Source organism: Dasypus novemcinctus, chromosome 9 (assembly GCF_030445035.2).
Source record: "Dasypus novemcinctus isolate mDasNov1 chromosome 9, mDasNov1.1.hap2, whole genome shotgun sequence".
NCBI lineage: Eukaryota > Metazoa > Chordata > Mammalia > Cingulata > Dasypodidae > Dasypus > Dasypus novemcinctus.
In genome coordinates this window covers 106,683,881-106,700,168 of record NC_080681.1, presented here as the reverse complement: position 1 = coordinate 106,700,168, position 16,288 = coordinate 106,683,881, and the positions used below count along the sequence as shown (strand labels likewise).

At 42.3% G+C, this 16,288-nt stretch overlaps 1 long non-coding RNA gene and 3 other non-coding genes across 4 annotated transcripts; all 4 read left to right on the top strand.

Annotated features, from left to right (window-relative positions):
* Positions 1-3,004: 3,004 nt before the first annotated feature.
* On the top strand, positions 3,005-6,336 carry LOC101423409 (uncharacterized). Its single transcript, XR_188087.4, has 4 exons — positions 3,005-3,114; positions 4,753-4,788; positions 5,621-5,657; positions 6,008-6,336. It is a non-coding gene; the product is annotated as an uncharacterized lncRNA (long non-coding RNA).
* Positions 4,429-4,632, top strand: LOC111763502 (small nucleolar RNA SNORA73 family). Its single transcript, XR_002796365.1, has one exon. It is a non-coding gene; the product is annotated as a small nucleolar RNA SNORA73 family (small nucleolar RNA).
* LOC111763500 (small nucleolar RNA SNORA73 family) lies at positions 5,296-5,500 on the top strand. The gene has a single exon (XR_002796363.1). It is a non-coding gene; the product is annotated as a small nucleolar RNA SNORA73 family (small nucleolar RNA).
* Positions 5,731-5,935, top strand: LOC111763501 (small nucleolar RNA SNORA73 family). Its single transcript, XR_002796364.1, has one exon. It is a non-coding gene; the product is annotated as a small nucleolar RNA SNORA73 family (small nucleolar RNA).
* Positions 6,337-16,288: the final 9,952 nt, after the last annotated feature.

Below are 16,288 nucleotides of genomic sequence, written 5' to 3'. Positions count from 1 at the left end.
TCAAACATTTTGGCCTTGGAACCCTCTACAATCTTAAAAATTATTGAGGACCCAAAAAACTTTTGTCTCTCTGTGTTATATCACTTAATCTGCTAAAATTAAAACTGAAAAAAATAAATAAAACACTTACCAACACATTTTAGAATAACCCTATTACATGTTAACACTAATAACTTTTTATTTTAAAAAAATAACTATTTTCCAAAAATAGTGAGGCAAGCGGCATTTAGTTTTTGCATATCTTTTTTTTAAAGATTTGTTTATTTATTTCTCTCCCCTCCCCCCACCCTGGTTGTCTGTTCTCTGTGTCTATTTGCTGCATCTTCATCTTTGTCTGCTTCTGTTGTCAGTGGCACAGGAATTTGTGTCTCTTTTCGTTACATCATCTTGTTGTGTCAGTTCTCTGTGTGTGCAGCACCATTCCTGGGCAGGCTGCACTTTCTTTCGCCCTGGGCGGCTCTCCTTACAGGGTGCACTCCTTGCGCGTGAGACTCCCTTACAGCAGGGACACCCCTGCGTGACAGGGCACTCCTTGCGCGCATCAGCACTGTGCATGGGCCAGCTCCACACGGGACAAGGAGGCCCTAGGGTTTGAACCCGGGACTTCCCATGTGGTAGACGGATGCCCTAACCACTGGGCCAAGTCCGCCGCCTGCATATCATTCTGTTTGTTTTTGTTTTTCATTCCTTATTTATTTTGACTTAAAACTGTTTATGCATTGTATGTGACCATGGCCAAAACCACCAAACAAAAACACGAAGAGAAGGAAAAATTACAAATTGCCTGCTATCCCTTATCCCAAGACAAAGCTTCGGCCCCCGTTCTCTGTTTTCATTTTCATTGTTTTGTTTGTTTTATGCCCCGTTTTGTAACATACTTTAACTTCCTTTATGATTTCTCTTCACACGGCAGTTTAGGTTTATTCTGAGCTTTTCTTTCTCCAGCTTATTTAAGATTGTGTGTCACTTATCTAGGACAGGCAGTGTCACCGTCAACGCGCCCTGCGCCGTGGCCGGCGTCTCCCACCCCAGCCACCCCCAGGCGCGGGGGATCGACACGCAGCAGTGGAGGATAGCACCAGGCGCTGCGCGGCCGCACACAGGGTGCAGGGCTCCACGGTGACGCACAGCACTGTGCGCTCGGACACCTCGGCGGGGCCGCGGCCGCCGCGGCGCCACTCCAGGGCCTGGCCACCGTCTCGGCGTGCCCGGTCGCGTTCTTTGTTTCGTTCACTTCATTTCTTCCCTTTCCCACAACTTCATTGTTGTAGACCAGGAGGCAGCCAACAGGGACTTCAGAATTTTCAAGGGCTTCTTTGGCCATGCGCACCGCCTCCTCCATCCTGCGCTCGGGGTCCGCCTCCGCCTGCGCCGCCGCCATGGCGCCCGAGCCCGGAACTGCATGTCTTTTTAATGTTTGGCTAAATAGAAGACGGTTAGATTCTCACATCTGCTTCTGCATTCAATCTATTGCAATATGTTATTCTGTTTTAAATATATAAGAAATTCCAGTCTCACACAGACAGGTAGTTGAAAAGATATATGGCAATCATTCTTTCAAGTAAAGTGGCTTTTCCTGGAAAAATGTGTCCTTTTCAGTGTGAAATTCGAACAGTTGCTTTTGCTGTAGACAACCAGCCTACTTTTTTTTTAGGGGTTATTGGGAATGAACGCAAGACCTCATACATGCAAAGCATGCACTCAACCACAGAGCTACACCTGCTCCACTATATGTACGTTTTTTGTGTGTGTGTTTTGTTTTTTTTTTTAGTTAGGCCAGTAAAAAGAATTTATTTTGGGAAATGGGGGAAAGAACAGAGCTTGCTGAGAAATGGGAGAGAAAGATGGAAATACACACCAAGATTTGGTGTTGGCTCCTCTAGACAGAAAGAGCCTATACGTACTTTTAATTTTGTCACACAAGTATTAAAAAGATGAGCACTAAAGGGTTGAAATCTAATCAAAGTAGTACTATTTTTTCCCTACATCAATGACATTCTTAGATGAAACTAATTTAAAAAAAAATTTTGGAGGTACAAGGGATTGAACCCAGGACCTCATACATGGGAAGCAAGTGCTCAACCACTTAGCTACATTGACTCCCCTAGGAAACTAACTTAAAAAAAGTTAATGTGAGGTAATGAAGAATGCAATGATTCCTAGTACAATTTGGTGGCACAGCCTTGATTCCTGCTAAGGCACCAGTTTTACCCACCACTGCTTTTGCACCATCAGTCCAAATGTCAACAAAGTAAAAAGAAATAAGAAAAAAAGACAAAAAAGAAAATTCAAAAGTCTAAATATTTTTATGAAAATAATTTTACTTCATGGACCCAAGAACTGCTGCTTTGAACCCGTTTCTCACCTTAAAATTTGTATAACAATGTTTTACAATTGCTGTGAGAGTAAACAATGTACTTAAAGTCCCCAGCACAAAAGCTAATATATAGGAAGAGTTCCATAAATGCTCATTTCTATTCATAGAGCCCAGATGCCATGGATGTCAATTTGCCTAACACCATACCTGAAATTCTGTCACATTTGCAACATTTCTCCTGTAACATGTATCTTAAGGATTTTTTACTTGCCTACTTGTTTACATTAATTAGGAAGTTCTGTATTTTAGCCAATTCGCCTAGGGGCACTTCCGTCTTAGGCATTTAACGAAGGTTTATTGCACACGTGATCCGCCAGATTCCATCCAGGCGTTACCTATTTCTAGATGTCTTCTCCTGTCTTGCATACTTATTCCTAAAGGTTTTCGGCCGGCTTATCTAACAACGCAGCCGCCAGACTGGGCAAGCTCACTACAGAGAAGTAAACCACCTACTCGTTACAGCTCGCGGCAACAGAGCCTCAAATCTCCCTTTTCTAAAACTAACATGGCTGGCCATGGTACCGCGCAAACACCCCACGATCGGGAGAAACCTCACAGTGTGGTAAGGCTGAGATTCCCGGCACCCTTAGCGAATTTCTCGTTCCCTAACTGCGCATGACCGCGCAGGCGCACTACACATTCCTTGGTTTCCGCCCCCTTCGCAAGGTATAAATAAGAATGTTTTTGGCTAGGTCCTTCTTTCAGAGGAAGTTCAGCGCGCGGCCGTGTGTTTTCAGGTGAGTGTATTTCGTAAGCTTGGTTACACAGCTCCAGGTCTGGCACTTCGATCCGGTAAGTAGCTTTTCCTGTGGGAATCATTTTATTTAGAGTTTCCTTCAGCGGCGGCCATGCTGACTACACTTCTGCGTGCGACGAGTGTGAGCCTGACGAGGGCCGCGGGGTGGCCGCCGATGGCCGCCGACGGCCCAGAATTCTAGGGCTTTGACCCTGGTCGAGGATCGCACTAGTGCAGAGTCTCCTTGGGCTGTAGCTGAGATGCGGAAGGCACTTCTCTTCCGCTATCCTTTACTGTTGCCTATGTGTGCCGTTAATTACCACCCTTCTAAAAGGCGTGATTTCAGTGGAGTTCCGCATAAATCGTTTCGCTCTTGAATTCTGGTACTGCCAGAACGGCTGTTTTTAATAGACGGGCCTTTCTGGAGCCACAAAAGAGAAACAGTTTTTGCAGTGAAAAGGTGATTTTTTGCGAGTGCATAAGCGAGGGGAATCGCACCTAAGCCATTTCAAAGCGAGAATGGAGGCTTAGGGTTTTTAATGAGCAAAGAAGAGGAGATAGAGGTCCAGTATCAACTTACCTGAGGTGAATTCTTGGCACTGTATTTTTCATAGAGTATTGAGGATGTGGGCAAATTTCCCAATCCTGTGTTATCTGAAGCATGCCAAAAGTCCGTCCTGTTGTCACGGATATTGTATTAATGAGTCTCCGTGACTCCTTTTTAAGCTGCCACCTCAAGGGTATCAAGCTCCTTGTGCTTAAAAAAAGTTACAGATCTACTGGGCCATAAGGTGTCCCTGAAGCCAATTTTGTGGTTTTGCTTTGAGATGTTTTCTTATTCCTGTAAGCAGAACTGGGAAGGTCTGGTTGATATCCATCTAGGAGTTAAGAACAAAGTATTAGATAGATAGAAAACAAGCTTAGCTATATCTGGGTAAGATATTAGAATTTTCAGAGCTGCCTAATTGAAGAAATTTTTAGTAAGCATGTTTTCCAGATACAATTCCATCTGAGTTTAAGAATACTGATACCCGGACTGTCCCAGGACTTACTCTTTTTGCTGTCTTGATGTTTGTGGGTTGGGATACTTAACCACTACATATCCTTGGTTTGGATTTAGGGTTCATGAGACCTGTTAGTTTTTAGATATTTTTCACTTGGGATACCTGGCAGGAAGTTAATTAGGATTGCTGTTGTGTGGCTGATTGGTCTTGAAGCCAAATATGGTTGGTGCTTTGATGGATAAGGGAAAGATGCTGTCAACTAGATTGTTTTCTTCTACAGTCTTCGAATTAAACCGGATATAGTTGCCTTTACAACGTGGATACCCCCGAGATGTCACTCTCCTCGGGCTCTATCCAGGTGGCTCAGGGGAGCATAGGGCTCTGCCCTGTGATGTACGATCCCATTCCACACGTTGGAGAGGAAGCCGGGCCTTGAGCTTGCACCTGCATATTCCTACAGCTTCTCAGAGTCCTATGGACAATGACTGAGGAGACAAACCATGCAGGAAACAGCTCTCCAGGGCACTCTAATCTGGATCTAGGTTCAGTTTACCATGTGTCTGAGAGAAGTGCACTTTGTCTTATTTGATCTATTGGTGAATTACACTTAATACTTTTCTACCTTTGTTTTACAGAATTCTCACAGAATTCCAAAGTAGCTAAGATTTGAGGTGAGTAAATATGCTCTAAATTGCTTTTGGGCTTACCAGTTTATCACCTGTAAACATTTCTAATGCATTTTGTCATTTAGGGGATGTTAAGATGTTTCTGTAAGTTTCTTGACGGGAATTTTTAAAAAGCTTACCCATCAGAGAGAACTATTGTACACACCCTTATCGATACCTGTCTACTTTTCAGATCAAGAAATTGAGATGGGTGGAGTGGTTTGGCCAGTCAAAAATTTTGCATATGTGTATTCCCTTTGCAAGTCTCACCAACTTCTCCAGCCAAAATACTTAGACCCTGAAGGGAAGTGGCAGTATCTGTTGATGTGATTTAGAACTGGTTAAAAACTATTACTAACCCTCTTGGTTGTTTTTTCTGTTTTCCTCCTATATACTAGTTTGTATAGTCCAAGATGAATAAACTGGAAGCTCTTGAAAATATAAAACTGGTGATATGTTTATTATAAAGCATTGTTGCTTTTGTAAATTACACTAAAGACAATGACTAGCATTCCAACGTGGATACCCCGGGAGGTCACTCTCCCCGGGCTCTGTCCAGGTGGCGCAGGGGAGCACAGGGCTCTGCCCAGTGATGTACAGTCCCATTCCACGACGTTGGAGAGGAAGCCGGGCTCTCAAGCCTGCACCTGCATATTCCTACAGCTTCTCTGAGTCTTATTGACAATGACTGAGGAGACAAACCATGCAGGAAACAGTTTTCTTGAGCATCCCAGTCTGGATCCAGGGTCAGTTTACCACATGTTCAGGAGAAGTGTGCTTTGTCTTGTTTTTAATCTATTGGTGAATTACATTTACACTGTGTACCTTTGTTTCACAGAATTCTCAAAAGAATTCCAAAATACCTCAGATCTGAGGTGAGTAAAATTGGTGTTATATTTATTATACAGCATTGTTACTTTTGTAAATTACCATACAGTGACTAGCATTCCAACGTGGATACCCCGGGAGGTCACTCTCCCCGGGCTCTGTCCAGGTGGCGCAGGGGAGCACAGGGCTCTGCCCAGTGATGTACAGTCCCATTCCACAACGTTGGAGAGGAAGCCGGGCTCTCGAGCCCCCACCTGCATATTCCTACAGCTTCTCTGAGTCTTATTGACAATGACTGAGGAGAAAAACCATGCAGGAAACATATCTCATATTAAAAATTAAAATTCAAAGACCTTAAAAAGGAATCTAAACCTCTTTTATGTTTGTGTACATTCAGGAGAGAAGAGGAACAAAGCCTTGACATTGAAATATGAGGTGGGAAAGTGGATGCTATACAATCTTGAAGATGGTCATGGAGGGTTTGAAAATTGGCACAGCTATCTCCATTTTTGGCTTTTTAAGAAACTGAGTAAATCCAAAAATTCCAGCTTTAAAGACAGAATCATGGGAATTGGCTAGAAATGCAAATTTTCAGGTTACCCCAACACCGTATAACAGTTTAATATCTAATGTACTAAATAACCCATGTATTCTGAGAATAAGAGCAAAGTAGATTAGCCTTTTAAACTAATGTATTTATGAATTCAAATAAAGATGAATTTGAAATTGTTGTGGTTTCTTTTTTAAGCAGAAATGTCATGGCCAAGCCTATGAATGGTTGTACTTGTTAAGCGGGCACTAAAACTGCCTTTGGCAGTTTTTTTTATTTGAATGAAGAAAGAGTAAGTCCCTGAGATCTTGTTCAGTCCCGTTTCTTTATTCCTTCCCCATCCCTGTTTTTATCCAGCTAGTGTGTTACATGAGGCTGCACAGCTTGTGTATATGAGCATATAGTAACTAGCCCATCTCTGCCTTTGCATGATGTTAAAAGTTGAGTCATAATGGAAACCTTGCCAAAGCCCCTGCACTGGCTGCCAGCCCTGGAGATCCTGCAGGATGGGGGCAAGGGGAGCTCCATCTAGAAGGTAGTCTACTTTGTAGAGTTTTGTAATGCAGAGGTGTAGGATGGAATACATATGAGCCTTTTATTATAGAAACCAGTTTTGAGGGGTTTGGGTGAGCTGGCCTGCAAGTCGTCTAGGTAGGCAGTTGGTAATTGATTTTAAGGTGGCTAAGTATCAATTTAACCCATCCGCAGATGGAAGAACCTAGAAACACCCAAGTTCACATAGTGATGCTAGAGTCTGCACAAATGCAGAACACAATAGGCCCTGCTAGGAAGAATTGTGAGGGTCAGGCCTGTGACTGGGTTTCACTACCTTTCACATGCTTAGGTGCTTAGTCAAATTTGTTTTCAATGCAAATTCAGTGGGGCTGTTCAGGAAATTTTTTTCCTGCTTGGAGCTGCTGCAAGCTGTCAGCAGTTCTAGGTCCCAGCCTTTTCTGCTAAACCAGCAACATACTTTCCTGTGGACTTCAGGCCTCTTAAAGGAAGTCTGGCATAGCAGTTGCTGCCAACAAGACACCCTGAGTGAATCTTAAGTTTGGGCAAGTCAAAACCTGACATTTCCTCATCTGTAAAATGGGGTTGTGAGGATTCAAATTTGTAAAACTTAGTACAATCCCATGATTACAGTTTAACTTTTTTCTTAGAACCAGGGGTATAGTATCCACTAAATTGTGTTGAATGTTTAAAATCCACCACCATTTATCCTTCCCTGGCTTGATCTCACCCTACTTTTCCAGGAGAGAAAAAGTGAGGGTATGGACTAGTAGTAATTATCTAATCCCCCATATATCTATTCTTGTGTCCATTTTATAGGTGAGGAAACTGAAATTGGAGGATTTGAGAAATTTACCAAGTTAGTTTGCATTCTTGTCAGCACCGGGAATCCCTATCATCTTGTTGACGTCAGCCTCCGGTGTGAGGCACCACTCCTAGGCAGGCTGCACTTTTTTCACGTGGGGCCACTCTTAAGAGGCGCACTGCTTGTGCGTGGGGCTCCTCTACTCAGAGGACACCCCTGTGTAACACAGCATTCCCTGCGTGCATGAGCACTGCACGTAGGCCAGCTCACCACACGGGTCAGGAGACCCTGGGTTTGAGCCCTGGACCTCCTGTGTGGTAGGCGGATATGGATGCGGATGCTCTTATCTTGAGCCAAATCTGCTTCCCTATTACCAAGTTAAACAGCTAGTGGCAGCATGGAATTGAACAAAGGCGACTACAGACTCCACTCAACCAGTGCAATTACCATACCAAAAAATATTAACAGTATTTCCACCTGGTCAGAACTCTTGTATTAAGCTAATTTGATAACCACTATACTCTACTATGATGTGGTTATTTTCTAGTTAATGCCCATCTAACCTACACTAGCTGGAGGATCCTTGAGTAAGAGGCCAAATATGTAAGCCTAGTGCCATGCATATAACAAGTCCTGGTTGAATTTTCTCTATTTTTCTGTTTTCTATTTCATTGATTTCTGCTTTTATCTTTATTAGTTCCTTCTGTTTATTTTTGCTCTTTTTCTGGTTTTTAAAAGTAGAAGCTAAGGTTAGAGATGTTTCTTTTTTAGGAAAAGCATTTAGTACTATACATTTTTTACCTCAAATTGGTTGAAAGTTGTTCAAGTCTACTATATTCTTAACAGGTTTTCTGACTACTTATTCTGTCAATTATTGAGAGCAGGGCATAAAGTCCCCAAATGTAGTGGATTTATCTGTTTCTCCTTTTGCTTCATTTATTCTAAAACTTACTGTATTTCCTTTATCATTATGAAATGACCTTTATCTCTGGTAATAGTCTTTGTTCTGAAATCTGCTTTACTATTTTTTTCCCCCTTCACCCCCCTTACCCATTGTTTGCTCTCTGTCCATTTGCTTTGTGTTCTTGTGTGTCTGCTTGTATTCTCATCAGGCAGCACTGGGGATCTGTTGCACCATCTTGCTGCGTCAGCTCTCCGTGTGTGGGGCACCACTCCTGGGCAGGCTGCGGTTTTGTCGGGACGGCTCTCCTTGCGCAGGGGGCACCCTTACATGGGGCCTGGCACTCCTTGCACACAGCAGCACTGCGCATGGGCCAGCTCACCACATGAGCCAGGAGGCCCAGGGTATTGAACCCTTGGACCTCCTTTATGGTAGGTGGATGCTCTATCTGTTGAGCCACATCCGCCTCCCTGCTTTAATGTTAATATAGCTACAGCAGCTTTCCTTTTTTTGAGGTACCAGGCTGGGGTTTGAACCCAGGACCTTGTATGTGGGAAGCTGACACTTAACCACTGAGCCACATTAGTTCCCCTGAGTTTTTTGTTGTTGGTTTGCTTGTTTGTATTTTTGTTTTTAGGAGGCTCCAGGAACTGAATCCAGGACCCTCCCTATGTGGGTAGCAGGTGCTCAACTACTTGGCCCACATCTGCTCCCCTGCAGCTTTCTTTTGACTAGTATTAGCATGGTATATCCTTATCCCTTTATATTTATGTTTAAAGTATGTTTTAGGCATGTTTTGGGGGCATGTTTTTTATCTAATATAATTTCTGCCTTTTAATTAGGGTGTTTAGACCATTTACTTTTTTTTTTTGCTGGAGGTTAAAGGCCGCCAGTAGGGTCAGGCAACCCTGGGCAAGCACATGCTCTGGTGCTGCAGCTTAACCCCCAATGCCATGCGCAGGCTTGTAGAGCATTTACTTTTAATATGATTATTGATGTGCTTAGGTTTGAGTTTTACCATCCTGTTGTTTTTTCTATTTGTCTGACTTATCCTTTGTATTCTTTTTTTTCCCCATCTCATCCAGCCTATTAGCTATTATTCTTTGTTATTTTTGTGGTTGTTTTAGAATTTACAGAATACATCTTTAAATTATCAGAGCCAACATTCAAATGATACTCTACCACTTCGCTTATTTTAGTTTAAGAGCCTTTCAATAGAGTACTTCCATTTCTACCCTGATAGTTTTTATGTTCTTGTCATACATTTTACTTTTATCTGTTATAAAATCCACAATGTGTTATTTTTGTTTAAATAGGCTATTAATTTTTTTTTACTTTTTATTTTGAAATAATTTAAAACTTACAGGTCAGCTGCAAAAATAATGCAAACCCCATACAGAGAACTCCCACATACTCCTCACACCCAGACACCTAGATTCACCAATTTCAAACTTTTGCCACCCTTGTTGTATCATTCTACCTACCTTCCTATCTATCATCTATTTTCTGAACATTTGAGAGCAGGTTGCACACATGATACTCCTTAAACAGATAATTCCATGTACATTTCCTAGGAACAAGGATATTCACTTATGTAATCACCTCAAGTGTGGTTATCAATGTCAAGAAATAAAATACTGACATAAAGCTTACATTCTATATTTCAATTTTTTCTTATATCCCAGTAATGTCCTTTTGAGCCTTCTCCATTCTTAGATCCCATCCAGTATCATGTATTGCATTTACTTGTCATTATCTCTTCAGTTTCTTTTTTCAAATTTTGTAAACATGTATACAACATAAATCTTCCCATCTCAATCCCTCCCAAAAATAGCATTCAGTGGGATTAATCATATTTACAATGTTGTGGTACCCTCACCACCATCTATTACCAAAACTTTCCCTTAACCCACAGCGGAAACCCTACACTGATTTTCCACTAACTCTCTATTGCCCCTGTCCCCCCACACCTGGTAACCTGTATTCTACTTTCTGTCCCTGTAAATTTGCATATTCTATGATATTCTCTTTGTGGTTACCAAGGGGCTTAAATTTAACAGCCTAAATTTAAAACAATCTTGTTTGCATTCATTCCAATTTAACTTCAATAGTGTATGCACTATGTTCCTATACTCCTCCATCCTCCCACCTTATGTAGCTCTTGTTGCAAATTGCATTTTTATATATTATGAGTCCAAAACCACTGGTTTATTACATTTTGTGCATTTGCCTTTTAGATCCTGCAGGAGGTAAAAGGTATAGTTAGAAACAAGAGATTTGGTATTTATATTTACCATGTCAATATCTTTACTAGAGATGTTTATCTTTTCATGTGACTTCAGTGAGTTGTCTAGTGTCCTTTCCTTTCAACCTACAAAATTCCCTTCAGTATTTCTTATATGACTGGTCTAGTGGTGATGAACTCCCTCAGCTTTTATCCGGGAATGTCTTAATCCCTCCCTCAATTTTGAAAGATGCCAGATGTAGAATTCTTGGTTGGCAGTTTTTTTTTTTTTTTTAAAATTTTAATTTTTATTTATTTAATTCCCCTCCCCTCCCCCGGTTGTCTGTTTTCTGTGTCTTTTTGCTGCGTCTTGTTTCTTTGTCCGCTTTCTGTTGTCATCAGTGGCACGGGAAGTGTGGGCGGCGCCATTCCTCTGCAGGCTGCTCCCTCCTTCGCGCTGGGCGGCTCTCCTTCCAGGGTGCACTCCTTGCGCAGGGGGCTCCCCTACGCGGGGGACACCCCTTTGTGGCACGGCACTCCTTGCGCGCATCAGCACTGCGCATGGGCCAGCTCCACATGGGTCAAGGAGGCCCAGGGCTTGAACCGCGGACCTCCCATGTGGTAGGCAGACACCCTAACCACTGGGCCAAGTCCGTTTCCTGGTTGGCAGTTTTTTGCTTTCAGTACTTTATATATATATATATATATATATATATATTTTTTTTTTTAGGAGGTAGCAGGGAGTGAACCCAGGACTTCATGTGTGGGAGGCAGGTGCTCAACCAGTGAGCTACATCTGCACCCGCTTCAGCACTTTAAATGTGTCTTCCACTGCCTTCTTCCATAGTTTCTGATGAGAAATTGGCACTTAATTTTATTGAGGCGCCCTTGTATGTGACATGCTGCTTCTCTCTTGAGGCTTTTGAATTCTCTATCTTTGGCATTCAACAGTTTGATTAAAATATGGCATAGTGGGGGTCTACTTGGGTTTATACTGTTTGGAGTTCTTTGAGCATCTTGGATGTGTATATTCATGACTTTCATTAGATGTGAGAAGTTTTCAGCCATTATTTCTTTGAATATTTTCTCTGCCCCTTTTTTCTTCTGGGATTTCCACAGTGTATGTATTGGTGTGCTTGATGGTGTCCCACAGGTTCCTCAGGCTCTGTTCACTTTTCTTCATTCTTTCTGCTCCTCAGACTGGATTATTTCAATTGTCTCATCTTCAAGTTCACTGATTCTTTTTCTGCTAGTTCCAATCTGCTGTTGAACACCTCTAGAAAATTTTAATTTCTGTTACTGTGGTGTTCTGCTGTTTGGCTCCTTTTCATTATTTCCATTGTGTTCTTTGTTGTCCCGATTTCCTTTAGTTCCTTTTTTTAAAAAAAAAAAAACTATTGTATTTATTTCTCTTCCATTCCCTCCCATTGTCTTCTGTCTGTGTCCATTCGCTGTGTGTTCTTCTGTGTCCACTTGCATTACCCAGTAGCACTGGGAAACCGCGTCTCTTTTTTGTTGTGTCATTTTGCTGCATCAGCCCTCCGTGTGTGGGGCGCCACTCCTGAGCAGGCTGCGCTCTTTTTCACGTGAGCTGGCTCTCCTTGCGGAGCGTGCTCCTTGCACATGGGGCACTCCTATGCAGGGGCACCCCTGTGTGGCACAGCACTCCCGGAGCACGGCAACACTGTGCGTGGGCCAGTTTACCACACGGGTCAGGAGGCCCTGGGGATCAAACCCTAGACCCTCCATATGGTAGACGAACATTCTATCAGTTGAGCCACGTCTGCTTCCCTCCTTTAGTTTTTTGTTCATGTTTTCCTTGAGCTCTTTGAGCATATTTTAGGACTTTTTTTTTCAAGTCATTGCTGTGTCCCAAGTCTGGTCCTCTTTATCGATTATTTCTAAAGCTTTAGTCTTCTCTTTTGACTGGGCCATTCCTTCCTGTTTCTTTGGATGTTTCGTAATATTTTTTTTGAAACCTGGACATTTTAACATTTAATGTATCACAGGAATTTAGACTAAGATATCTGTTCCTTACACCTGTATTCAGCTAGAGTTATGACAGCTTTCCTTGAATACTAGGAGCTAACAAACAAAAAAAAAAGGAAATCATTTTCCCACTCTCTGCTCATTCACCTGGGAGAGCGCCCAGGGTTTAGAGAACAGCTCCAGACTAAAAGCACAGGGACCTTGCTGGTGCTTTCTGCCCATATGTTTTCTCTTGGGCATGTACATTTGGCCCTAGGAATTCCCCCACTTACATGGATACACACGTCCCCTCTTCCCTAGGAAACAGTTTCTTCATGATCCCAGGCACCGCATTGCATGTCCAACAGCCAGTGAGTTTACCCCAAGGAGCATAACTTGACTGCTTCCCCACAGCATTCTGTAGAGCTCTGTGAGCTGCCTTCTATACTAAGGGCAAATTCTGTTGCAGAAGGTCCTTCGAGCCATCACCAAACGGATTGGGCCAGATAGACATTCTCCCAGGATGTGCATGAGGGTTACTCCCTCCAGAAGTGGGGCCAGGGATCCGCACTGGGCCTGCTCTATGCCGAGCCAGTGAGGATGGGGTAGGGGCCAGCCAGGGGCCACAAGATTCTGCTGCTTTGAATGGTCTTTTTCTTGATTCACTGCTGACCCTCTTACTGTAGTCCTTTAACTGTTTTCTGGAGCTTTGAGAAAGATATTTTTGCCTGTTGTTACTGGTTGTTCTAAGCTTTCATGGAGGCCAAAGTCTTGACGCTTTTCTGCCATCTTGATCAGTGCCATGATTAAGTTTTAAATTATAAGAAAAACAATTATTTGCCCATATAGTTACATTTCCAGTGTTCTTCATTCCTTTGTTTATTTCCTGTATTCCGTCTGGTGTCACTTCTTTTTTTTAGGAGGTATAGGGATTGAACCCAGGACCTCATACATGGGAAGCAGGCACTCAACCATTGAGCTACATCTACTCCCCCTTTATATACACCCCCAAAGGACATCCTTTAACATTCTTTTACCATGGTTCAGCTGGTGATAAATTCTTTCAGTTTTTGTATGTCTGGAAATAGCTTTCTCTACCAGACCCATGTTTGTTTGTTTTAAATTTTATTCTGGTAACATACATAACCTAAAATTTCCCGTTTTACCACTTTTAAGTATAGAATCCAGTGGTGTTAATTACATTCACAATGTTGTGCTACCATCAATCATCCATAACCAAAACTCACTTTCCTTTTTGAAAGATATTGCTGGATGTACTTTACTAAATATCCTTTTGCTGGGATTCTTTAAAGATTTTTCTCCACTCTCTTCTTGCTTACATTGTTTGTAACAATGAAACCTGATGTCATCCTTGTCTTTTTTTGTACCAAACAAGTTTTTTTCTCTGATTGTTTGTTTTCCTCTGATTACTTTTAAGATTTTCTATTTATCATTTGTTTTGAGCAATTTTTATGTGCATTTCTCTTCTCGTTTTTTGTGATTGGGGTTCGTTGAGCTTCTTGGATCTGTCGTTTTATCATTTTCATGGACTTTGGACATTTTTTTTTGGCTTTTTTTTTCAGGAGGTACTAGGGATTGAACCCAGGACCTCATACTTGGAAAGCAGACACTCAACCACTGAGCTACATCTGCACCCCAATAAGAGTTGGTTTTTTTGTTTGTTTTTAGGAGCCTACCAGGGATAAAGCCTGGACCTTGTATATGGGAAGCAAGTGCTCAATCACTTCAGCTACATCTGCTCCCCAAGCATTATTTCTTCAAATATATTTTCTGTCTCCCTTCCTCTCTTCCAAAGACTCCAATTACCCATACATAAAGCTGCTTGAAGTTGCTTCATAGCTCAGTACTCTTCATTTTTAAAAATTTTGTTTTTTCTTGTGTTATATTTGTTTGTTTTTCTTAATTTCTAGCCTCCCCCCCCACCTCATTGTTTGCACTGTCTGCTCTCTGTGTTTGTTCATTGTGTGCACATCTTTTTAGGAGGCACTGGGAACCAAACCCGGGATCTCCCTTATGGGAGGGAGGTACCCAATGGCTTGAGCACCTCCGCTCCCTCTTTGTTTTATTTTGAGTATTTTCTATTACCATGGCTTCAAGTTCACTGATCATTTTTTCTGCAATGTCGAATCTGTTAATCCCATCAGTGTATTTGTCATTTTAGACATTGTAGTTTTCATATCCAGAAGTATACTTGAGTCTTTCTTATATCTTCCATGTCACTATTTAACTTTTTGACTAGTTATAATAACTGTTTTAATGTCTTTCACTTCTGATTCTATCATCTCTGTCAGTTCTCTTTTGGGTTGATTGATTGATTGTTCTTATGGGTCATGTCGAATAAAACAAAACAATGACTGTGAAAAAGTTAAGATCAATATTTGGGTTCAGAAAAGAAAAAGATCAGTGGGAGGATTCACCAAATGGAAACTATATTAAGTCTTTTTTTAAAGATTTATTTTTTATTTCTCTCCCCCACCACCCCCACCCCCGTTGTCTGCTCTCTTGTGTCCATTCACTGTTCTTCTTTGTCCGCTTGCATTCTCATCAAGCATCACAGGAATCTGTGTCTCTTTTTGTTGTGTCATCTTGCTGCATCAGCTCTTCCTGTGTGCAGGGCCACTCCTGGGCGGGGCACACTCCTTGTGCGTGGGACTCCCCTACGCGGGGGACACCCCTGTGTGGCACAGCACTCCTTGCACACGGTAGCACTGCATGTGGGCTAGCTCACCACATGGGCCAGGAGGCCCTGGGTTTGAACCTGGACCTCCTATATGGTAGGCGGACAGTCTTTCAGTTGAGCCACATCTGCTTCCTAAATTAAGTCTTAAAATATAATAAGAATTCATCTAGGCAAGAAGGAAGGCACTCTGGTAGGAAGAATAGCTTAGGTAAACATAAGAAGGTGGCAGTGAGCATAGCTACCTTCAGAGTACAGTGCAGAGGCTAAGAACAGCTTGAGTCGCCAAGCACAGCACTAAAGGAATAGCTGTTGAATTGGACTGAGCCTTTAAAGATTTCTAAGCAGGGCAGTCTCACAGAAAGCCACAATTTAGGGAGACTAACTGGAGATCTGGGTAGAATGAAATGAAGAGTAAGAGAGGAGACTGGGGAGCAGAAGCAACGAGGTTGGTCTTTTAATCCAAAGAGGAAGAAACTGAAATATGAAGAAGAGAGGAAGGAATTTTAAAAATCAAGGTTTTGGGAGAGGATGTGAATACCCGCCTCCCATATGACAGGTACCGGGTTCAAAAAACAAGTGAAACAAAAATAAAAACCAACTCAGGGTAGCTGATGTGGCTCAGTGGTTGAGCTCTGGCTTCCCACATACGAGGTCCTGGGTTCAATTCTTGGTCCCCAGTACCTCAAAAAAAAAAAGAAAAAAAGAGCTTTTGAACAGTACTCAGAAAATCTTAACCTTGGCAGAAAGGAGGAAGTTGGGGGAGGGAGCTTCGATTCATGGAAAAATATTGAGCTTTATTTTGGACCTCGAGTTTAAGGTGTTGAGTCTTCTCTAGACATGTAGGGCTGCAACTCAGGGTCAGAACCAGCCCAGATAGGTTGTCCTCGTGAGTTTCAAAGATGATGCTCAGCCCCGAGCAGTTTAGGCCTCCTGAAGGCTGGTCTCATGTGCTAACCTCAGAGAACTCACTTAACCAGTCTGAACCTCAGTTTTCTCATTTGCCAACTGTCATGAGG